Here is a 26,567-nt window from a genome sequence, read left to right as displayed (position 1 = left end):
CTACATTTATCACAAATTTGATACCACAGTGACAGTCATTTTGGAAGAAAAGTAGTGATCTTTTGGAGGCAGAGGATTACAGTGGTCTTCATAACACAGCAATTCATCTTTGCAAAGAATAATCTGGTTTTAATACCAGTATAGTCACAGATAAGCAATGAGAATTTTTTTTTTTTAACAAAATTACTGGATGGGCAGTGGGATACAAACAGGTAGACATCTATCTGAAAGAGGTTCTGCTGGAGAAAAACCTGTAAGAAAAAGTTATTCTTTAGTAAATGATGTCAAATAATATATCAGAGCTTACCGGAAATCTGTATTTAATGCTATGAGGCAGGTTATGAAACTGAAGCTAAAGTGTTGCCACATTTTTTTTTTATCACAGAATAGCTTGAGAGATATGGCAAAAGCGTGACCAAGAGCTGGTTCTTTTAAATAGTCGCTTTCTTCCGATAATTACTGTCAACCTTACAACATCTTTTTATAGAAACGTGACTCTTTTATTGCTGTGTAGCTTTTCCTTTTTAAAATTCAAGATAGACCTTTAATTTTCTACTTAGGACATTTCATTTTATCTGATTAGACTTCTTGGGTAGAAATGTAGAATTTAAAGTTCAAATGTCTTTTTCATCAGGAAGCAAAGCTGAACATTTAATCTCTTATGATTTTTATTTGTTACAGGAATATGCTGGAAGAAATCAATGCAGTTACTTAAAGAAATACAAGTTACACATAAAATACTTATCTTTTTTATTTTTTATTCTGTTTCATTTCATTCTATAGCCCTCTCTCATGCGCACACTCTCTTCCCGTTTCTTATGCTGATCAAAACCCACTAAAATGACTTTGTAGACATTCAGTCACAGCCATAGTTTTAAAAAAATCACATGGGTCAAAGGATAAAAAGTAGGAGATACATAGGGTGAACAAATTTAAAGATCTAATGTATAGCAAGAAGACTACAGTTAATAATCGGGTATTATATTCAGAATTTTTCCTAAATAAAGTAGATTATAACTACTCTTGTCACAGAGCTTGGGAAATGGGTGTGTCTATGTGAGGTGAAAGATACATTAATTTGTTTCACTAGAATAATTATATATATATATATAAATACCTCATATATCATATATATATACCTCATATATCATATCATATATCATACCTCATATATCATAACATATATATACCTCATATATCATATATATACCTCATATATCATAACATCATACTGTATACTTCAAAGATACACAATAAATTTATTTTTAAAAAACAACAACATAAAAAGATAAACAACATTGAAATATACGGTATTCATAATGTAGTCACTGCGATTTTTGCTTAAGAATCGCAACGATATTGTTCACCATTAAACAAGTATGAAGTCAAGAATTTACCTATAATGTTGAAATTTTAAGAGTGGAGTTCATAAAACTGTTGAGTTTCTGGCATTACTCCATTATCAAAAAATTCAACTAACTACAATTTCATTTCAATTACATTAAGATCTTTTTTCCTTCATCAGAGAATATACAAATAAATATATACAGCTTCTCTCAAAATCATATCTAGTTAACTTGTTGGTACTAATATTAGAAAAGAGTAAGTCCAGCATTCTAGGCCAAAAAGTTAGTATTTTGCTATATAAGGTGCCTGTTGTTTTATCAGTAATCTCTTTATGTTATTATTTTTTAGTAAAAGAAGCACAAATACAATGACAAACTGTAAAATAATTCTGTTATTTGTTTAATTGCCACTCACTTTGCTTTGAAAATGTGCAATTCATTTTCAGTTGAATATAGAAGATGAAATATCCAATTAAATCATAAAACTTTGATATATTTCATATCAAATATTATTGCATATTTTAGAGATATTGAAATAAAACAGATTTTTCATTCATTATGAATAATACAAAAATACACTAACCACCAAAAGTGGTTAGTGTGCAAAAATATACATATTAACAATTAAAATGAAATCTTTCTACACATAAGCTAATCTGATAAATCTTAATGTATTCTTTCATTTAAACATTATACCAAACAAATGAGACTTTTAAAAAGGAAATTATAGTGAGCATGATTAAGTGTATTGACAGATAAGTAGCTAGCTGATATTTGAAATTAGGTCTGACTCCAGAAATCAATGTTTGTAAATTCTACAGTGAAAGACAATATTTATGTATTTTATGACACATTTTAACAGTATACTCACAAGTATATTGTGAAAATTAAATAATTTGGCAACTAAAACAAGTTGAATTTTGGGGGTACAAACTGTCAAATAAAAACAAATATGGACGTAGAAAAAGAGAGACTATTCAAAACGTCTATTGCAATAGGGGAACAGCTCTGATCTTAGAAATCTAAAAGCATCTCAAAATCAAACAGTGAAAGCCTTTTCCTTTATATGTAGAAATATGTAAACCTAGAAGAATGGGACGATGTGCAAGCAAGAGGGGGTGAGAAACAGTATGATTGATATAGTTTGATAGGAAATGTGATTCTCTGTGGTCAGCCAATTCTTGGGATAAGCTGAGGGGTGTGTGTGTGTGTGTGTGTTTGTGTATGTGTGTTTGTGTGAGAGAGAGAGAGAAAGAGAGAGAGAGAGAGAGAGAGAGAGAGAGAGAGAGAGAGAGAGAGAGACGAGGGCGTTGTTCCGAATTTTAGAACTTTCTCAGGCTAAGGAACATGCCAAAATTCAGGGGCATAAAGGAGAAAGTACTGACTAAACTTTTGACAAGATGAAGTGGAAGGTAAGAATAGCAATTGTGAAAACTTGGTTAAATACCAAATTAATATTTAGATTCAAGGGTGTTAACAAAGTTTGTTTGCCAGCAGTTTACAGTGTATGGATGTTTATACATACCAAATGCAATTGGTTTTAAGGAAGACAAATTAGCAAACTTTTTAAAGGAATATAAGTCATTTTATTATAAAGACATGCACATCTATGTTCATTGCAGCATTACTCATAATATCAAAGACATGGAATCAATCTAATGCCCATCAATGATAGACTGGATAAAGAAAATGTGGTATGTATACACCATGAAATACTATGCAGCCATAAAAAAGAATTTAGTAAATCTTAAGATATATATATATACTGTGTCTATGGAAAGAAAAAGGTTAATGGCAGGCTTACAATTCATTTGCTCTCTTTACAAAGAGGGTATATGATTGGGAATAAAAGGACAGTGACCTGATTGAATAACCTAATAAACTTACCAAAGGCAGACCTAAAATATAATAACAGTATTTGTTAGAAAAAAATTATTTTGATTCTTGTTATTTTTGAATTTATTAATCATAATCAAACTGAGGGAATGTGTTCTCTTTCCATGTCCACAAAGGGGCATAGTTTTAAAGGCAAGAACTTCCCAGAGCCATGCCCCCATCATCTCTCTCCATTCTGGAGATTTAACGGTTTCTGTTTTAATTTTCACAGTGAGGTGAAGGGACAAAAGTCTATCACTCCAGCAGAAGTTTAAAGGAACTCTTTCCATTGGCCAGGGGTGCCTGGAGAAGGACGGAATTCCTCCCAGGTTAAAAGTCCCCTTCTTCCACACCCCTTTTGGATTCCATGTTCGGATCCCCTTCCACAAAAGAGTTTGTGGAAGCTGTCTTTCTCTTTCCAGGATTTCCCCTCTGGGGTCCCCTTCCACCCTCGTGGAAGCTTTCTCTCTTCCTCTCCTTTTTCTCTTTCTCTACCTAAATAAATCACTTTCTGCAAAACCTGTTTTTGGTTCGGGTATTTACTTTATGAGAGCACTGCGCTGTGGTTCCCTCCTCTCGTTCTTGAGAGAGCGAGAGACCAAGAACCTACAACATTCTCTCGGGGGAGCTGTGCCTCCCCCGCACCTCAAAACCAGTTCACAAAACCTAGAATCTGTGGGTAATTAATGCTTCTTGGAAAATATACAAATGATGTGTCTATTGGAGTAAAAAGTACAAATATTTCATAACTTAAATAGTTCCCTTCCATGTAAATACTTGTGCTGTTGAACATCAGCTACCACATGTGACAAATCCTGCATAGCGGGCATTCTGAATTAGCAAGGCTGAAAATCATCAGATAGCTTGCCTCTTGCAACTGTGTGTCCTCTTAAGATTAACTGTAAAGTGTAACAGTGGGTAAAGCTGCTAGTTTCCAGACATCTCAATGGAAAACACATTTCTGTATGTTATTTTAGCTTAATTAATGTTGTCATTGCATAAAATTGTTGACTATTCAAATTAAATATTTGAAACAAGAAATGTTATTCATTATCATGTCTGTTTCTCTGAAAAGTATGATTCGAAGTGAAGGGCAGCTAAAAATATTTTGAATATTTTGCTTAGAAGCAAATATTCAATGAATACAAGCCAGTGGAATGACAATACATTACCAAGGACTTTCAGATAGGTAGCAAAAAAAGAAAAAGTAAAGAGAAATAAAAATATGGATTAATGAATATAATCTCCATATTAAGGAGCAGAAATCACACTATGAAGTATTGAAAAGTATTCTCTGAGCCAGGTATGGTGGCTCACACCTGTATTGCCAACACTTTGGGATGCCAAGGCTGATGTATCTCTTGAGCTCAGGAGTTTGAGACCAACGTGTGCAACATGGAGAAACCCTGTCTCTGCAAAAAATAGAAAAATTAGGCAGACATGGTGGCATACATCTGTAGTTCAAACTACTCAGCGGGACTGAAGCAGGAGGATTGCTTGAGCCTGAGAGATGAACTGAGTCGTGATCATGCCACTGCACTCCAGCCTGGGAGACAGAGTGAGACCGTTTCAAAAAAAAAGAAAGAATAAAGAATGCTTAGAATGTAAAGGAGATAGGAGGTGAGTTATTCTCGGCTTCTTGAGGCCACTTATGTTTCTCAACTCCTGTCCCTCTTTCCACCACCTTCAAAGCCAGTAGTGGTAGGTTGAATACTTCTTATGATTTGAAACTGTCTCATCTCCCCTCCTTTACTTACAGCAGGAGAAAGGTTTCCTGCAATTAGATTGGGAATACCTAGATAACTCCATGTCAAGGTTCATCTCCTTATTATTCACATATGGAATATTCATTTTGGATTCCATTGATTAGGGTATGAATTTCTTTGGGAGACAATTTTCCCTCCATCACAGTTTTCTAGAAAGTTACTCATTTGGCCTTTCTGTATTACAGGTTTTACAGATGTGAAATGAAGATGATATTAATGTTTTATGCATAAGATATTGGTGAGAAATAAAATGAGTTACTTGCACAAAATAGGCACAATAAACTATTGCATATAGAAATAGCTCCGGAAGATTCACAGTTACTTTTAATATAAAGTCCAAATATTAAACTATCACATTTTGTACTTTCGTGAAAACATTCATGTGATGAATAGCATGCAATCAATGCAATTATTAATAATTTCCAATTTATGTAAAAAGGCTTTGTTATGATAAGCAGTTAGAATAAAAATAGTAGGATGGATTAATAGACAAATGATAGATGGTAAATAGGTAGATAGCTAGTAGATGGATAAACTCAACTAACCAAAAATATCTAAACATATTTGCAGGAACTATTCCAATATTTTAACATTGTCTTCTATCTGATAAATGAATTTAATGCGATTTTCTTTTTCTTTAGGCAGTATAATTGTATCATTCTGGAATATACTGCTTTTATAATTAAAAAGAGAATTGAAATGAATTGCCTGCAACAGACATTTTTTGCTCTTCTTTTACTTATATAAGATAAAATAAAAGATCAAATCTATGCCCACTGTGGATAATGATTTCTGATCATCTCTTTTTATTACATGGTGTCAGTGAATCACCACCATTTGATCTTAACTACTGAAGCCTCTGTAGGCATGATTCTTTTATTACACTTAGGTTATTTCAGCATAGCAATAGAAAGCAGGTACATAGCCTTCAGTATAATTTGGTTTTTGTTTGCTTGTTTGTTTTTGAGACAACGTTTCACTCTTGTTGCAGAGGCTGGAGTGCAATGTCATGATCTCGGCTCACTGCAACCTCCACCTCCTGGGTTCAAGTGATTCTCCTGCCTTCCTGCCTCAGCTTCCCAAGTAGCTAGGATTACAGGCATGCACCAACATGCCCAGCTAATTTTGTATTTTTAGTAGAGATGGGGTGTCTCCATGTTAGTCAGGCTGGTCTTGAACTCCTGACCTCAGGTGATCCACCTGCCTTGTTCTCCCAAAGTGGTGGGATTACAGGTGTGAGCCACTATGCCCAGTCAATTATTTCTGTAAAATAATAATGTTTCCTCTCTTCCTTATTCTCTTATTTTCCTTGGGCCTATCCCTTTTTATAGTGTACAAAAGAGAAGAATAAATCAGTAAACATCAGCAAGCTTAGATTTTTCTAAATGAATTTGTAAGCAAATCAACTGGTTCCCTGAAAATGGGAATCAGTTGATTTCATCTCTATTTAACTCTTTAAGTATATCAAATATTTTGCATATATGAGAAATGTTCAGAAGATATCTAGTTAGACCTTGCCAGTAATAGGCATTTATAATCATTACTCTGATATTTATGTCAACACAAAATTAATGAACCAAACTACAAACAAGTTTTTTTATTCTCTGATTTAATAACATACCCAGTACCTGTCCTTCTATACTAAACAAAACAAAATTGGTGATAACATCTCATTAATTAATAAATGTAGGAGATTGGTCAGGGTGGTGGGAAAAATTACAGCAAAGATGCAAACCTTCTTGGAAGGCCAGGAGGTTTTGCAAAAGCTTCAATAAAGGGTTATGGCTGAAAGCAGTCTAATCCTCTTACCTTGAGCTAATAGCAAAGAGCAGATGACAAGGGAATGTAGAGGAGTTTATCTAGATAAGTTTGTTTACCTATTTCCCCCAAGAAACCAACCTTTGATCATCCACATGCATGACTGCTCTCTACTTGGGGGGTTGGCAATGTTAATTACCCCCAAATGGTGTTTGCCAGAGACATTTGTCATTAAATCTGTTCTAAAATAAACATGAGTGTCTCTGGCATATGGAGGCTGAGTGGCCAGACTCCCTCTTGGGGGACTGTAAGTTGTGAGATCCCCTAGCTGCGCTCTCACAGGGAAAAAAAAAAACCTGTGTCTGTGAACTCCTTTCATTCATCACTTGGTCAGAGTCTGTGGATCAGACTCGGCAAATAAATGCAATTTTAGTTATGTGTCCAACTATTGTTTACAACAGTTTTCTACTGTTTATAACAGTTTTGCACATATTTATAACATTTTTCATTGCTACAAATAATTGTTAAGAAATGTTTTCTAGTTAATTGTTTTAGGGAAAACAAAACTCTGTAATTGTATTGTTTTTGAGAATTGGCTGTCCTAATTATGGGGTCACATGCTTGATTTATCTGTCATAACAATGGATCATTGTGATAAGTCTATAAAAATGTGTGGTTTCTATTTTTGATGGTGATAGTAAAGACTGCTATTCTTAAGTAATGAAGTTGTATTAAACATCAGTTGTGCCCAGTGATATCCGTTTTTTCTCTTTATGTACCATATATATATATATATGTAATTTTTGTTATTGAAATATCTTCAATGAAAATCATTTGTTGTTACAACTCTAACGTACAAGATTCTAAACCATTATTATATTACTAAATCAATTATTTTCATAATACTATATTTTATAATATGTTTTAAAAATGAATTTAACATAATACATTTGAAAAAATTCTAGTCAGTTTCATCCATTTGGATATTTTACCATTTCTTGTCTATCTTCTGAGAAACTTAATCCATTTTAGAAAATGATATAATCTTCCACAACTGGGTTACCATTGTAATCGGAATGACATTGTATGTTTTCAAGGATTCCTGGAAACCAGACACTTGCCAGAACCCTAACATATGACCAGTCCACTGATTCTGCCACTGTTGTCTGAACACCCAGTTGTCTGTCTTTTTATTATATATCCATTATCTTGTAGTGCATGACTCAGACTTTTGCCATTGGAATTTTGAGAAGATGCTCATATCTGGAACCTGAACTGTCTAATCTTATTAAAACCACCACAGTCCCAGATTCCATTTTTTAAAATTCCCATTAGTTGTTTATAAAGTGGTAGATGAAGAAAGTGACAGCATGAATGTAACAAAATCTTATAATATGTATTATTCAATACAATTTTTATCTGAAAAGGCTGTCGATAGCTATAAGTGAAATATTTGATAATTTTTTATGGTGTTTAACACTTCAAATACATCACTAAGGATAATAATGGTTACAAAAGACTATATACAGTAACTAGTTATGATAAAAGGGGCTTAGTTAAGGTACTTCGTATAGTTAACCAAGATAGCATTTTACTATCTAAATGTCTTAAATGGAATATAGCAACATCTTACTCTAGATCACCTAGTTCAACGTGATTCCATTTTTTCTTTTCCTACGTTTAGTTTTTTTCTAGCACTTTTTAGGCTATTAATGCCCTTTTATGACATAATTGTATAATTATTTGTGTTTCTGATTATTTGAAGTGAAAGCATGAAGACACAGAATGTAACTTATATTTGTATTGTTTATCCCTAATCCCAGGAGATTACCTGATAAAAAGTACTAAATAAAAATTTATTGAATTAATTGACAGGCAAGATTTAATAACTCCACAAAATCAATAGAGGGTAGTATTGATAAGTTTCCTAGGCAGAAAAGAAATTCCTCCCCTGGATCTTCCCATAAAAAAAAAAAAAAAAAAAAAACGGTAAAGTAAACTATAACTTATAGGCTAATAGGCAAATAATCATTACCCTAATATGATAATTATAATTTCTGTATAGTATAAAAACAAATAAGTGATGAAATGCTAATGGGGTAAAAAAATTAGGTTTAAGCTCAGTCATATAAAGTGCTTGGAAATAGTTACTTCTATCATTACAACAAGAAAAAAAGCTGAAAAAAACTTGCTTTTCTTGAATCTATTTAAAAGAAGTAGCAAGGAAATAGACCTCCCTGAAGTCTAGGCAAATCCAGAAATCACAGCCAATGTCCACTTACCAGGAGTAGAACCTTGCTGAAGCCAGAAAGTGATAGAAATACTGTAGTATTAATTTTGACAAGTTGCCAGAGGTTGGAGTGACTAACACAAGAGTAAGAAACTCCTGGAGACTACAGCATTAAGAGTTCCCCCAAACACTTGGTGGGTTTTACCAATAGGTACCCATGTTAAACATCTCTGAGGCCTGGCGCGGTGGCTCAAGCTTGTAATCCCAGCACTTTGGGAGGCCGAGGCGGGTGGATCACGAGGTCGAGAGATCGAGACCATCCTGGTCAACATGGTGAAACCCCGTCTCTACTAAAAATACAAAAAATTAGCTGGGCATGGTGGTGCGTGCCTGTAATCCCAGCTACTCAGGAGGCTGAGGCAGGAGAATTGCCTGAACCCAGGAGGCAGAGGTTGCGGTGAGCCGAGATCGCGCCATTGCACTCCAGCCTGGGTAACAAGAGCGAAACTCCGTCTCAAAAAAAAAAAAAAAAAAAAATCTCTGAAAGACCTCCACATGGATTTGACATGATAGAGGGGAGCATAATCACTGTCAAAAATCAAATACAGTTCTGAAAATAAAAGACTTCCTTTTCAGGGAAAATATTTTACCTGAACTCTATCTCAGTTAGGATAAGGAAGTTACTCGCACTCCAGCATCTTCCAGTCCTCTTGTATAACCAAGAATAATTTTTAAAAAAGTAAACATAATCAAGAAGGTCAACACATGAAAATAGAGTGAAAATACTGCAGTGAAGAAAGCAAGAAAGGGGTAGTGACCCAAAATGAATAAATGACTGAAATTCACAGCCCAAAGACATGGGCAAAATAAAAGACTGAGGTTTATTTTTATAATTTTAAGTTTTATTTTTGATTTAGAGAGTACATGTGCACATTTGTTACATGGGTTTCCTGTGTGATGCTGAGATTTAGGGTACAATTGATTCCGTTATAGTGTTCAATAGTTAGTTTTTCAACCCCTCTCCCTCTATCTCCCCTCTACTAGTCATCTCTATGTCTATGAGTACCCCCTGTTTAGCTCTCATTTCTAAGTGAGAACATGCAGTATTTGGTTTTCTGTTCCTGCTTTAATTCACTTAGGATAATAGCCTGCAGGTGCATCCATGATGTGGCAAAGGACATGACTTTATTTTTTTACATGGCTGAATAGTATTCCATATTGCATATGTTCTACATTTTCTTTATTCAATCCACCGTTAACAGGTACCTAGGTTGATTCTATGACCTTGCTATTGTGAATAGTGCTGCAATAATCATTGGAGTGCACGTGACTTTTTGGTAGAACAATTTATTTTCTTTTGAATCTGTAAGGCACAGACTCTCAGGAAGAGAACCTAGAGAAATCCAATTACAGAGGAGACAAAAAATGAGGACAGTAAAGGAATTTGAAACTTCTGGTTTCAAATAGTAGACTGAGTCTAACTCTTTGTTAACTAGGTATAAAACCTCATATTAAAGGCCTGTCTACCAGAGCCCCCAGTACATATCCAACTTTCAAAAAAATTTACAAGGAATGCCAAAAGGAAAGAAAATTAGTCTTGAGAAAGCAATTGTCATAAACATACTTAGATACAATGCAGATTTTAAAATTCACAGGTGATGAATTTAAAACAACTATGGTTAACATGTTAAGGACTGTAACAGAGTGTTAAGGACTCTAACAGAAAAAGTAAATTTTCAAGAAGAGATGGGTAATGAAAGTATCTCAGAGTTGAAGAGTCTGAAAGAATAAAGAGATAATGGGAAAAACTAAAAATTAAACAGAAACAATATTAAATAATGCCTTCAGTGTAATTATTGGTAGACTTTAAATTGCCAGATAAGATCAATGAACTTACCACAAAGGAATAGAAACACCCAAACTGAAATGCAAAGAGGAAAACAAAAGACATAAAAAGTATCCTGGAACAGAAAAAGAACATTCAATAAAAATTAATTCATGCATAAACTACGAACTTTTGTTAAAAATTCTGTATGCATATTAGCTTATTAATTGTAATAGACATATCATACTAATGCAAAATGATATTATAGGAGAAATCGGTGTGTAGTATGTGGGAGTTTTGCAATGCATTCACAATTTCTCTGTAAACTAATAATTGTCCAATTTTTTTTAAATGCTCATTAAAAAATATAGAGAATACCGCTGGGCGCGGTGGCTCAAGCCTGTAATCCCAGCACTTTGGGAGGCCGAGGCGGGTGGATCACGAGGTCGAGAGATCGAGACCATCCTGATCAACATGGTGAAACCCCGTCTCTACTAAAAATACAAAAAACTAGCTGGGCGTGGTGGCGCGTGCCTGTAATCCCAGCTACTTAGGAGGCTGAGGCAGGAGAATTGCCTGAGCCCAGGAGGCGGAGGTTGCAGTGAGCCGAGATCGCGCCATTGCACTCCAACTTGGGTAACAAGAGAGAAAACTCCGTCTCAAAAAAAAAAAAAAAAAAAAAAAAAAAAAAAAAAAAAAATAGAGAGAATACCAATAATATAAAACTTAAAAAAGAATAAAAACTGATGATTTACTATATGGATATTGTAGGTTTGTTTATTTACTAATTGTAGAGGAAACATGGATATTTGTGAATAAGGAACAAAGGACTTCTTCCCAAAGAATTTATGATTTTGACACATGATTCTGAATTGTGTGAATAAAGAAACGTAGAATTCTGATGAAAAAAGAGTAAACCGGTGAATTAATATTTTATTATTATTTATAATAAAATATTAAGGGTTAATGTATGTTAAGTTGTCATTGTTGAAGAAGCTAATCAGAACATGGATATTTAGTCATTGTTGTGGTTGCAATGTGACTTTGATGAGCAATGATTACATCATTTGGGAACTTCACTGTTTGTCTGCAAGAGGGCCTAGTTTTCACTTTTTCAGAATATCATTACTCTTTCACAAAGATAACCATTCTTTCCTTTTTCTTTCTTTATTCTAATTGATTGTGTCTCACAAGAATTCAAAAGATCCTTTCATTCAAAATTAGAAAACCATACTGAAAAGCAAGACTAATTTTTTAATAGTATAAAAATGGCAGTTGATTACTGATCAGAATTTCAAATTAAATTGACAACTAAAAAAATTAATCAAAATCTTAGCTATTGCTAAAAGAAGTCAACCTTAAAAGTTCAGAATTAATAATATAATGTAAGGTAATTTGGTATTAACTCATTAAGTATTGAAGAAATCATGTTACATTGTAAAGTTTTATTAATGTTTTTTTCTTGGAATTAACAGATATCTTGGAATTTTGAGAGGGCAGAACAACAAAGTCAAATAATTTAATGCAATTTCTCTAAAATACCATTTGTTAATTTGATAAAATATGGCTTTAACCTAAACACTAGAGATGCAATAGTAAATTGACCAAGACAATTTCTCTTTTTTTCTTTTAGGCTTATTAAACCTCTCATTGTATATATTATTTCTCTTGAAATTGTTTTTTTAATTAGTGAATATTATGGATATAAGCACAAAGTCAACGAATTTCTCCTTAATTATAGTAAACTGCTGCATTATTACTATTTAATGACCTTTTATTAACGTCGAAATCTGTATTTTAACAAAATGTGAAATTGAGTCATTTAAAGAAAAAACATTACTTGGAAGAATTGTTAGGGGTACATTTTTCTCTTTTAAAGTGCTAAGTTTATTTCCCTTGAATTGGTAGAGGAAAAAATACTTATAAAAAATACTTACAAAACAAAAGCCTTCATGAGAAAAATATCTCTACTTCAAACCAATAAATAAAATTATTCTCTTAGTAGCCTTCAATGTCATAATTAATGATCTAAAGGATAATTTCCAGCATTCAAAATCATGAAAAGAGTAACATCATAACAAATGAAGGACTGCAATTGTTAGTAACAATTTAGTATTTAGGGGTACAATATTGATTACTAAAAAACAGGTTGGTAATATATTTATGCAATCTGGGGAGGAGAAGATCATCATGGGGTTGGTGGTTTCTTAGAGGAGGGGAAATGAATGTGAAGAAGTAGTTTAGGATGATGCTTATGTAATTGACTTGTAAAGAAACTAAAGTAACAGTAGCATTCTGTAAGTTTGGAAAGAGGTGTAGGGTACATATACAACGTATGGGTATGAATATAGTCATTAGCAACAGCCTGTAGAATATCCACAAAGAAGTCTCTAATATAAGTTGCATGGGTCATAAATTCCTGAAAAAAAAATTGAGTAAGGAATATTACTTTGAAAGCTGATCAAAATATAGTGTGTTAACAAAGATAAAGTTATGAATGAGACGAACCTGTTTAAGTTAGTGAAAGATCACATTCAAGGGCTAATTAAGAGAAGTCTCAGTTGAGACTGGGAGTTAATATTCAAAAATTGAGAGGTGGAAGCACAGGCGGCCAGGGGAATCTGAGAGCAGTAGCTGCTGCTGAGGCAGCTGTGACTGACATCGACTGCCCACACCAGCTCTCCTGCAAAGAAGTACAAGAAGAGGCATTGGAAGTGTGATGGTGGAAAACAGCCTCCTGTAATGACTAAACATTCTGGAATGACGGCAGGAACGAAACAGGTATCCTGAAAGGACCCACAGACCCTCCGATGAAAGCAAACTGCTCCTACAGGACCTGAGAGACACCCAAAATATGCGGAGCAGCAAGAACCGCCCAAGGAAAGTCTGAGCTCAGACGTGCTTAGCCCTGTCCCCACCTGATGTTCCTTCCCTACCCACCCTGGTAACTGAAGAGGAACAGCATATACTCTTGGGAGTTTAGGGCCCTGACCACCACGCCTTCCTCTCCATACTACCACAGTTGATGTTCACAGGAAATTGCCACCTCCTAGCAGGAAGCCAACTGGCACAAAAATAGAACATTAAGCCACCAAAGCTAAAAACCGTCACGGAGTCCATTTCACGCCCCTGACACCTCCACGAGAACAGGTGCTGGCATCCTGAGAGCTGAGAGACCCATAGATGGTTCACATCACACAGCTCTGTGCAGACAACCCCTGGTACCTGGTAGACTTGCTGGGTGGCTAGACCAAGAAGAGAGATAACAATCACTGCAGCTAGGATCTCAGGAAGCCACATCCATAGGAAAAGGGGGAGAGCATTACATTAAGGAAATGCCTCATGGAACAAAAGAATCTGAACAACAGCCTTCAGCCCTAGACCTTCCCTCTGACAGAACCTACCCAAATGAGAAGAAACCAAAAAACCCACTCTGGTAATATGACAAAACAAGGCTCTTTAACACCCCCCAAAAATCACACTAGCTCACCAGCAATGGATCCAAATCAAGAAGAAATTCCTGATTTATGTGAAAAAGAATTCGGGGGTTATTTATTAAGCTAATTAGGGAGACACCAGAGAAAGGTGAAGCCCAATGTAAGAAAATCTAAAAAAAACAATACAAGAAGTGAAGAGAGAAAGATTCAAGGAAATAGATAGCATAAAGAAAAAACAATCAAAACTTGAGGAAATATTGGACACACTTACAGAAATGCAAAATGCTCTGGGAAGTCTCAGCAATCAAATTGAACAAGTAGAAAAAAGAAATTCAGAGTTAGAAGACAAGGTCTTCAAATTAACCCAATCCAATAAAGACAAAGAAAAAAGAATACGAAAATATGAATAAAGCCTCCAGAAGTCTGGGATTATCTTAAACAACAAATCTAAGAATAATTGGTGTTCCTGAGGAAGCAAAGAAATCTAAAAGTTTAAGAAACATTTGGGGGAATAATCAAGGAAAACTTCCCCAGCTTTGTTAGAGACCTAGACATTCAAATACAAGAAGCACAAAGAACACCTTAGAAATTCATTGCAAAAAGAACATCACCTAGGCACATTGTCATCAGGTTATCTGAAGTTAAGATGAAGAAAAGAATCTTAAAAGCTGTGAGAAAAAAGCACCCGGTAAGGGCCTATATAGGAAAATCTATCAGATTAACAGCAGATTTTTCAGTAGAAACCCAACAAGCTAGAAGGGATTGGGCCCTACCTTCAGCCTCCTCAAATGAAAAAATTATCTGCCAAGAATTTTGTATACAGTGAATTTAAGGATTGTATATGAAGGAAAAATACAGTCTTTTTTAGTTAAATGCTGAGAGAATTTGCCACTACCAAGCCACAGCTACTAATCCACCACTACAAAAACTGCTAAAAGGAACTCTAAATCTTGAAACAAATCCTGGAAACACATTAAAATAGAAACCCTTTAAAGCATAAATCTCCCAGGACCTATAAAACAAGAATACAATATAAAAAGCAAAACCAAAAGCAGACAAACAAACAAACAAAAATGTTACAGAGGCAACAAATAGCAAGATGAATTCAGTAGTACCTCACATCTCAATGCTGATATTGAATATAAATGGCCTAAATGCTCCACTTAAAAGATGCAGAACTGCATAATGGATAAGAACTCACCAACCGTCTGCTGTCTTCAGGAGACTCACCTAACACATAAGGACTGACATAAACTTCAATTAAAGGGATAGAGAAATGTATGTCATGCAAATGGACACCAAAAATGAGCAGGGGTTGCTATTTTTATATCAGACAAAACAAACTTTAAAGCAACAGAAGTTAAAAAATATAAAGAGAGACATTATGTAATGGTAGAAGGTCTTGTCCAGCAGGAAAATATCACAATTTTCAACATATATACACCTAACACTGGAGCTCCCAAATTTATAAAAAAATTACTACTAGACCTGAGAAATAAAATAGACAGCAACACAATAATAGTGGGGGACTTCGATACTCCACTGACAGTACTAGACAGGTCATCAAGACAGAAAGTCAACAAAGAAATAATGGATTTAAACTATATCTTAGAACAAATGGACTTACCAGATATATATATAGAACTCTTCATGAAACAACCTCAGATTTCACATTCTATTCAACAGTACATAGAACTTTCTACAAGATAGACTATATGATAGGCCATAAAACAAGCCACAATACATTTAAGAAAACTGAAATTATATCAAGCACTCTCTCAGACCACAGTGGAATAAAACTGGAAATTAACACCAAAAGGAATCTTCAAGACCATGCAAATACATGATATAGCATGTATTTATGCAAATTAAATAATCTGCTCCTGAATGAGCATTGGGTCAAAAACAAAATCAAGATGTTAAATTAAAAAATTCTTCAAACTGAACCACAATAATGACACAACATGTCAAAACCTCTGGGATACAGCAAAAATGATGCTAAGAGGAAAGATTATAGCCCTAAACACTTACAGCAGAAAGACTGAAAGAGCACAAACTGACACTCTAAGGTCACACCTCGGGGAACTAGAGCGACAAGAGCAAACCAAACATAAACCCAAAAGAAGAAAGGAAATAACCAAGATCAGAGCAGTACTAAATGAAATTAAAACAAACAAACAAACAATACAAAAGATAAATGAAACACAAAGCTGGATCTCTGAAAAGATAAATACAATTGATAGACCAGTAGCAAGACTAACCAAGAAAAGGAGAGAGAAAATTCAAATAACCTCATTAAGAAACGAAACAAGAGATATTACAACTGACACCACTGAAATACAAAAGATCATTCAAGGCTACTACGAACACCTTTACACACATAAACTAGAACATCTAGAAGACATGGATAAATTTCTGGAAAAATACAACCCTCCTAGCTTAAATCAGGAAGAGGTAGATACCCTGAACAGACCAATCACAAGCAGCAAGATTGAAATGGTCACTTAAAAATTAGCAACAAAAACAAATCCAGGACCAGATGAATTTACAGCAGAATTCTACCAGACATTTAAAAAAGAATTGGTACCATTCCATTTGACATTATTCCACAAAAGAAAGAAAGTGGGAGCACTCTCTAATTCATGCTATGAAGCCAGTGTCACCCTAACACCAAAACCAGGAAAGGATATAACGAAGAAAGAAAACTACTCACTGATATCTCTGATGAACATAGATGAGAAAATCCTTAACAAAATACTACCTAACCAAATCCAACAATATATCAAAAAGATACTGCATCATGATCAAGTGGGTTTCATACTAGGGATGTATGGATGGTTTAACATATGCAAGTCTATAAATGTGATACACTGCTTAAACAGAATTGAAACCAAAAATCACATGATCATCTCAATAGATGCAGGAAAAGTATTGAAAAAAATCCAGCATCCTTTATGATTAAAACTCTCAGCAATATTGGCATGCAAGGGACATACCTCAATGTAATAAAAGACATCTATGACAAACTTAGAGCCCACATGATACTGAATGGGTAAAAGTTGAAAGCATTCCCTCTGAGAAACAAACAAAAAAATGGATATCAACTCTCACCACTCTTGAACATAGTACTGAACGTCCTATCTAGAGCAATCAGACAAGAGAAAGAAGTAAAGAACATCCAAATCAGTAAACAGAAAGACAAACTGTCACTGTCTGCTGACAATATAATTATTTACCTAAAAAACCCTAAAGACTCCACCAGAAAGCTCCCAGAACTGGTTAAATAAGTCAGTATAGTTTCTGGATACAAGAGTAATGTACAAAAATCTGTAGCTCTTCTATACACCAAGCATGACCAAATAAAAAATCAAATTAAGAACTCAATCCCTTTTACAATAGTTGAAAGAAAAAAAAACTTAGGATTATACCTAACCAAGGAGGCAAAAGACATCTACAAAGAAAACTAACAAACACTGCTGAAAGAGATCATAGAAGACACCAACAAATGAAAACACATCTCATGCCCATGTATGGGTAGAATCAATATTGTGAAAATGACCATGCTGCCAAAAGCTCTATAAATTCAATGCAATCCCCATCAAAATATCAATATCATTCTTCATAGAATTAGAAAAAACAATTCTAAAATTCATATGGAACCAAAAGAGAGCCTGCATAGCCAAAGCAAGACAAAGCACAAAGAAGAAATCTGGAGGCATCACACTACCTGATTTCAAACTCTACTATAAGGTCACAGTCACCAAAACAGCATGGTACTGGTATCAAAATAGGTACACAGACCAATGGAACATAATAGAGAACCCGGAAATAAACCCAAATACTTACAGCCAACTGAACTTTGACAATACAAATTAAAAAAATAAGGTACAGAAAGGACTCCCTTTTCAACAAATGGTGTTGAGATAATTGGCTAGCCACACATGGTAGAATAAAACTAGATCCTCTTTTCTCACCTTACACAAAAGTAAACTTAAGATGGATTAAGTATTTAAATCTAAGAGATGAAACTATAAAAATGTAGAAGACAACATTTAAAAAACTCTTCTAGACATTGACTCCTGCAAGAATTTCATGACTAAAGACCCAAAAGCAAATGCAATAAAAAAAACATAATAAATAGCTAGGACTTAATTAAAGAGCTTTTGCAGAGCAAAAGGAACAGTCAGCAGAGTAAACAGACAACCCACATAGTGGGAGAAAATCTTCACAATCTATACAACTAACAAAAAACTCATATCCAGAATCTACAATGATCAAACCAGTCAGTAAGAACCATAAAAAGGAATGAATTAACAATGTTCACAGCAACCTGGATGAGATTCTAAGTAAACTCAGGATTGCAAAACTAAACAATGTATTTTCTCACTAATAGATGGGAGCTAGGCTATGAAGATACACAGGCTGAATGATACAATGGATTCTGAGGACTTGGGGGAAAAATGGGAGGAGGGCAATAATAAAAGGCTACAAATAAGGTGCATCATATAGTGCTCGGGTGATGGGTGCACCAGTATCCCACAAATCACCACTAAAGAACTTACTCATGTAACCAAACACCACCTGTACCCCAATAGCCTTTGAAAAAAGTAAAAAACAATTTGTATGTGAAAAATTTCATATTTCATTTGTGTATGAAAAAAAATTGAGAGGCAAACCAAGTTCAAAAACAAACAAACAAGAAATGTCCAATAGTGTCACTGGAGTTTAAATAACCTAACAGTAGATAAATGTTTATTGGATTTAGTCAAAAAAAGGAAATAGTAATGTTGGTCATAACAATTTTCTTGGAAAGTATCAGATTTACAGAGGATTGAGAAAACAAGAAATTATGAATATAAAAAATTGAAAGTTAAATCATTCAGAACGTTTTGTGTAAGTATAGGAAAGAGGCAATATAGTACTGCAGATGGTCAGGTAATCAAGTAAATTTTATTGTGTCAGTGAGAGAAAATTAAGTTCATTTAACTGAAAGAAGCTAGTGAATAGATAAGCTTTAAAAATAAATGAAACGGAGTAATAATCAATTAATCGTGGATCCAGAAAATGAAGGATAGTATAAAGTATAAATGGAATGAGTAGCTATAAGAACTAGGAAAATTATCTATTTTGTTATATCTATTCTTCCACAAGAAGAGATGTGGAAAGGATGAATTCAGACCCTAAATTTTTAGGATTCATATTAAGGTATTAAGTCATTTTCCATCTGATCATGTCTATTGCTGCAAGGAGGTGGAATCTTTTCAAAATGAAGGTATCTTTGTATGCATAGGATTTAGATGATAGTAACAATTTAAGTAGTCACTTGTGTGTGTGTGAGAGAGAGAGAGAGAGGAAAACTAAAGAATGGCTGCATGAGGATGTAATGGGCATTAAAGACATGTATGTCAACATTTGAAGTAATGTCAGTTTTTCTAATAATTTCTAGCAAACTGAGTGTATGCACAGAGAAGGCCAAGGAGGGATGAATTCTTGATTGGGATGTAGCAGTTGGGTGTGATTAAAGCTTATTCTAAAACATACTTTTTATGTGTATATTAAAAGATACTAGCTGTAGTTGCTGTACTCAGTCCAGTTCTAAGAGATAGTGTCACATTTTCACTTGTTGAGTAAGTGTCTCTACATGACTCAGTAAAATTTTTCTTAGCTTCAATGCTTTACTCAGAACAGTTATTCTATAGCAGAACAGCTTTTAATGTTGTCTGGAGAAAAATAAATTGTCTAAACAAGTTGAGATAATTTGCTGTGCCTGTTATATTCTCTGAACTCTGAAAGTCTGAATTGGTGATATGACATAAAGAACAGGAGTGAGCCAAATATATGAAGAAAAAGCACAAACAAAAATACTTACCCAAGAGAATATGAGCTATAGGAGAGGTAAAAATAAAGACAGTTTGAAGTAGAATCAAGCAATGATGGGTAATCAATAAACCACTGATCCTGGGGTCCGAAAAGGCTGACTTTCTTCCTAAAGCCACTCTAGATCATTAACAGTATATGAAATCAACTAATGTAAGATGTGGGTTTTTTTCTGTGAGGCCTGACTGTATAGTCTGAATTCTGGCTAAGTGGCTGAGATTTCTGTTTGCTTTATATCTGAATCTTTATTACAAAATTCCATTACTAGGACAAAACTGAATGAGCCCCTATCTTCTTTTACTTTATTTATTTATTTTATTGTAGAGAAAAAGTTCTCACTATGTTGCCCAAGCTAGTCCTGAACCCCTGGGCTCAAGAGATCCTCCAACCTCAGCCTCCCAAAATGCTGGGATTATAGCCATGAGCCTCTGTGAGAGGCCAAGCCTCTATTTAAAAATAAAAATAAAAATAGTTTTTCTGCAATTTCTCCTTTCCTCTTCAATTATTTGAATTTAAAAAGCCATAGGGTGCTTCCATTTTCACTGGGTGGGAATTGGAGTGTGGATTATGAACAGTGTTCATAATAGTACAAGAAGAGCCAGACAAGCAGCACGTTTGTGACTTTTATTGCTCCTATCAAAATATTGAGGCCATAGGGCAACTGACTGGTCAAAAAGTCAATGAGAGACAATCGTGTACAAGAAATGACTACGTGAGGACTGGATTTGTTGGGAAATGTAGTTAAAGATAAAATCTCTTAAGTCAGAAAACCTCTCCACACAGGTAAAATATAAGGAAAACAGTTTTCTTATTGAATAAGCATTAAACTAGAATTAGATATTAATCACAGGCAATCTGCCAAGAAGTTGCAATGACAGAAAAAAAATCTCAACTGTTTGTTAAATCAAGCAGATACAACTCATTATATATGTGTTCTGAAGACAAACAATAACTAATCCCCAAGTAAGGGGATCTGACAGCATCATTTGTCAGATGTAGTCCATCCTAAATTCATTTTTTAGTTGAAGTGATGACCTGTGTTAGTTAATTAGCTTTACTGGAAAGAAAGAATAAACATTTCATATCTTTATGATGGCGATAGTTTTGCAACTTGAGAGGGGCCTGCTCTGAACTTAGATTTCTCTCCTTCCACATAAATTAGGGGAAAGGGACTTGATCTTCCTTGATAATTACATTTCAACAAGATGGTTCTCAGGTCCTTGAGAAAAACAATCCTGTATCATAAAGCTGACAAGAGGCTTATTGACCTTTTAAAAAGATTTATACACATTTCAAAAAGACACAGATAATTTAAAATTACAGGTTTTCTAAGGTAAATGCTCTAGGGAAATGGGAGGGAAGATCTTTTGCCTTATTTCCAAGCTTCCTGTTTTTAAATTGTATTTCCCTTTACACTTTCCTGGGTTAGACAGAGCTAAATTTAGCTAGAATGGTTTCTGAATTGGGGAGGCCAAGTGTTCGCTGACAAAAGAAGGTCAAGCCTTTAGGGTTCTCAAATGTAGAGGGATTTTGGACCTCCTTGCATGCTTTTTCTTCCCAAACCTCTCTGGCCACTTATCACCTGGATGTGTTCTGAGAAAGTCCCCTTCATGGAAGTGGCCAAGGGGAGAGAAAAAGCAACCACATCAGCAGGAGCACAAAACTCCTCTCAAATCCCCTTCCCTATCATTCTTGTAAAACTAAACTCTTAATCTGTGGGAAAATGGCAATTAGCATTGTTGGGTTTAGGACAATGCTGAAATTTATTACAGATAGGGGGTAAAAAAAGGAAAAAAAAAAAAAAACATTAACTCTCTACCTCTGTGGAAGGAGCAAGAAAATTCTGGAGCTCAGAATATCAGCCAGAGGAAAAGTACTAAGAAGTCCATAATCCTGAGATCCAAGAACATGGTTCATGCTCAAGACTAAGGCTGAATTAGGATAACAGAGAATGCCACTGATGCCACCAAAGAAGTTTCCAAGTAATGTGCAATGCTGTAGCCAAACGCTCTCAGAGTCTCAGTATGACAGAAAGACCTAAAGCTGAGGGTAGAATACACAATGGAAAAGAAAACAACCTTCTGGTAAATCAGCCCCTATCATTAACACAGGAAATTACTATAGGACCTTAAACCTGAGAATAATCATAACTATATCAAACAACAAACCTAATCCAACTCCTAGTTAAATTAACTCAGCCCCTGTCTTAAATTCAAGTAAAGAAAAGGCATACCTGTTTCAAGGCATAAAATATATTTATTGCAATTTCTATTGCCCTGTACAAAATGCTTGGCTTCCTATAAAGCATTCATACATATTAAAGGACAAACAAAAGGACATATTCCTAAGTGACAAAGAAATCATCAGAACCAGACTCATGTTTTAAACAGATGTTGGAATTGTCAGACAGGTAATTTGAAATAACTATTATTTATATGTTAAAGTGGGAAATAGGAAAGGGGGGCATGTACAAAATCAATTGGGTAATTTCAGGAGAGGTATAAAAACTGTAATAAAAAATCAAATATAAATGATAGAAATAAAAATAGCAACAGACAGGAAAAATATATGTCAATGGGCAAGAATAAGTGAGCATGGAGACAGGTCAATAGAATTTGACTACATTTAATAACAAAGGGAAAATTAGTGTATTAAAAGAGTAGAACATCCTAAACCAGGGGAATAACATAAAATCATATGATTTATGTATGATATTTTTTATTTATGTGTAATTTTAATCTCAAAGGAAAAGAAAAAAATAGAGTTGAAGAAATATTTTAATAAAACAATGACTTAAAATATTTCCAAATTACTGACAGTGGTCATATGCAGCTCAGAGAACACTTAACAGAGCAAATGACAATTAATCAATCAACCGGTCAATCAGGTGGAAGTATAGATTAAATCCATACCTAACTTTATCATATTCAAACTGCTAAAAATCAAAGAAAGAGTATAGGAATTACTATTAAATTCTTTTCTCAATTCTTATTTTCTTTTTCTTTTTAAAATTATACTTTCTTTTAGATCTGAAGAAAACCTTAGTGTTAAATACGATGGAGTTTAGCTATGGTTGTTCTTTCTTGAGAATAATTGTGCTAAATTTGAATTTTGGAAATGCTTGCCTAAATATTTTTAACAGAATTCCAAATAGAAGACTCCATATTTAATTTTGAATGATCTGACAGTGAAAGTGATTAGATAGCAGTGCAACAGCGACACATACACAACTTTAGGAAAAAGTATTACTAGGCTAACCAATAGACAATTCTAAACTTAGTTCTGGCTTCCTAGATGAGAATGCCTTCTAGGTTTGCACTTCTCTTCTCTGTTCCACAAAGTAAACACAGAAAACAATCTAGAGAGGAGAAATATTCATGAATTTTAATGAGGCCCAGAACTATTTTCCACTTAGAGTAGACCATATGTGATATATCTAAACTAGATTTAGTGGGATTAAATAATAATTGCTCTTTCTTGCTAATTTTTAATAATGTAAGTCAATTCCTCCTTAGACGCTAACTAGTATAAATTATTTATTAAATGTTAAAAATTCAAATATTATCTGTATTTCTTTTTTGAAGCCTTCATTAAAATGATCACATGAGAAAATTCTTAAGCTCTTGTTAACAAATGTGGAAAATTTCTTTCTGATAAAAATTCCATTTATAAATGGAATATCTTATAAATATCAGATACTTGAGCAATTATTGAAGGTGTTTGTACGATAATCATGCACTAATAGAACATAAACATTTGCCATGTTGTTACTGATTGAAAAATTGTTCACTTTGTAAGAGAAGAGAATTTAAATTAAAGATCTATTTTATGCTTACATAACAACAATTGCTTATGTTTTATTGCAATTTAAAATTCAAGTAATTGAAAGGAAATCACTGATTGTCTACAGTAATGCATTCCTAAACAACTAAATCACTGATTATCTACAGTCATCCATTCCTAAACAACTAAAATTCATTTTGAGGAATACATTGTTTAGGTGATACGTGCAAACATCATATAGAGTACTTACATAACCTAGATAGTATAGCCTACAACAAACAGGGAGTTCAATCTTCTGGCTTCCGTGGGCTACACTGGAAGTAGTTGGACCACACATAAAACATACTAACACTGACAATAGCTGATGAGCTAAAAATAAAAATAATAATAATAATAAAAGATTTCTGCAGAAAACTCATAATGTTTTAAGAAAGTTTACGAGTTTGTGTTGGGCTGGAATCACAGCCACGGGCCATGGGTTTCACAAACTTGAATTGCTTATAGGGTACAAACCTGTACAGCATGTTACTACAGGCAATTGGAACACAATGGTAAGTATTTGTTTATCTAAAAATATCTCAACATAGAAAAAGCAGTAACAACATGGTATTACAATCTCATGGGATCACTGTCATGTCTGTGGTCCATTGTTAGCCAAAACTTCTTTATAGGCCACATGAGTAATTACATGAGGAATCTTTAAAAAGTCATACTTTTTAAAGTATGGTAAAAGGAGGGAATGAGGGTTATCAGAGGCTGGTGGAGAGGTGATAGGGCAAGGAAAGGAAAGAACAAAGTGTAGAAAGTTTCAGTTATGCAGGAGAAATCAGTTCTGGTGATCCGATGGTCACATGGTCACCATAGTTAATAATAACTGTAATAATATATTTCAAAATAATAATATTTCAATAATAATAATATATTTCAAAAGAACTAAAAGAGAGTATTTTAACTGTTCTTATTACAAATAAATGATAAATATTTGAGATGATGTGTATATTAGTTAATTTGCTTTGATCATTCTATGATGTCTACATGTGAGGAAATGTCACATCATACTTCATAATTTATACAACTATTATTTCTCAACTAAAAATACGTAAAGAGGCAGAGAGATGGCACGTTGAAAATAACTTGACTTGCCTTTCATAGATTTGAAGATAAGAGGGGCAGGGAATACAGGCATTCTCTAGAAGCGAAAAAAGTCAAAAAAATATTTTTTTCCTATGAAACTCCAGAAAGAAATGCAATTCTTCTAACACCTTGATTTTAGCCCAGTGAGAGTTGTGTGTCTAGACTTCTGATTTATAGATCTATAAGATAATACTTGGGATTGTTTTAAACTACTTAATTTATGGTCATTGGTAACAGCAGTCGTAGAAAACTAATACATGAGTCAATGCCTAGAAGTGGGTTTGCTGGGTCACATGATAAGTGTGTGCTTAATTTTATAAGAAAAACTGCCAAACTGTTAAAAATAACATAAATCATACCTTTGTTACCCAGGTAAGAAAACAGACTAAGAGAGAAAAGGTATATGGTCAGGGTGGTAGTCAATGAATGGTAAGGCTGTGTGTGTATAGGTGTAGATGTGTGTATAACAAATCTATGGTTAAAAAGACATTTTTGAAGTTTATTGAGTTTGTAGTTTGTTGCTATGTCTGGGGAATGGGAATTAAACTTTCTACTCTTGTTTTATTTGTACTTTGAAGTAAATCATAGGATATTAGTAATGTAGTGACGGAAATAAAAGCAGAGTATGAGTAGAAACAATGCCTGTATATTTTTAGCCTGATGCATTTACATGGCACTGAAACTTGAAATGTGCTACACAGTAAAGCAAATTAATGAGTTCAAGTTTCTGTTTTACTTAAACCTAGTATATCACTTAACAATGAGGTCATTCAAGCTATTTTTATTTAAACTGCATGTTTACATAGTTAGATAAATTAAAAAACTGGTGGTAAATTTCATCATTATAAAGGGTAGAAATCAGTCACTTTTTAAGTGTTTATCACAATAGGATAGTACATAGCAGTAAATATGTTTTCAAATAAAAATCATATTTCAGGCCAATGTATTTTCAAATATGAATTTGAATACAAGTTGCCTTGGATTTAGAATTCCATTCCTGTAAACACCGTGGCAGCAGCACTGTTAGAATTCAGGCACCAATGATCCAATCATGTTATTTGCTTGACTCCACTCATTTGCCGTAAGTTGTGTTATCAGTGTCATTCCCAGGAATCTGTTTTCCCTTTCAATGTCTCATCTTTTAAAAACTGAGAGAATTCTTTGGAAGATAAATGTAAGTGAGTCCTGGAGCATTTTGTTTATGTTAGTTTACTCACTCTGCCTTTGATTTCTTTTGGTCTTTATAATTCCTTATTTTTAAAATTCTTAAGCTATTATTTCGAAACTATTTGATAACAAAGATTTTTTGAAGCTATTTTTCTTAAACATCAAATAATTTTTACATAATACACTTACATAAACTAACAATACTTAAAATATGTTTCTTATTGTTACCTTATAATTTATAATTACCAACCCAACGCTATAGTTATGCTTTAAAATACACAGTAGTGAATCTTTGGCAGAAAAAAAAAAAGCCTACCATAATCCACCACAGAGTATTACAAATAATTATTTTTCTAACATTTTAATAGT

Source organism: Saimiri boliviensis, chromosome 4 (genome assembly GCF_048565385.1).
Source record: "Saimiri boliviensis isolate mSaiBol1 chromosome 4, mSaiBol1.pri, whole genome shotgun sequence".
Taxonomy (NCBI): domain Eukaryota; kingdom Metazoa; phylum Chordata; class Mammalia; order Primates; family Cebidae; genus Saimiri; species Saimiri boliviensis.
The sequence above is the reverse complement of the archived record's forward strand: the minus strand, read 5'-3'. Positions refer to the sequence as shown.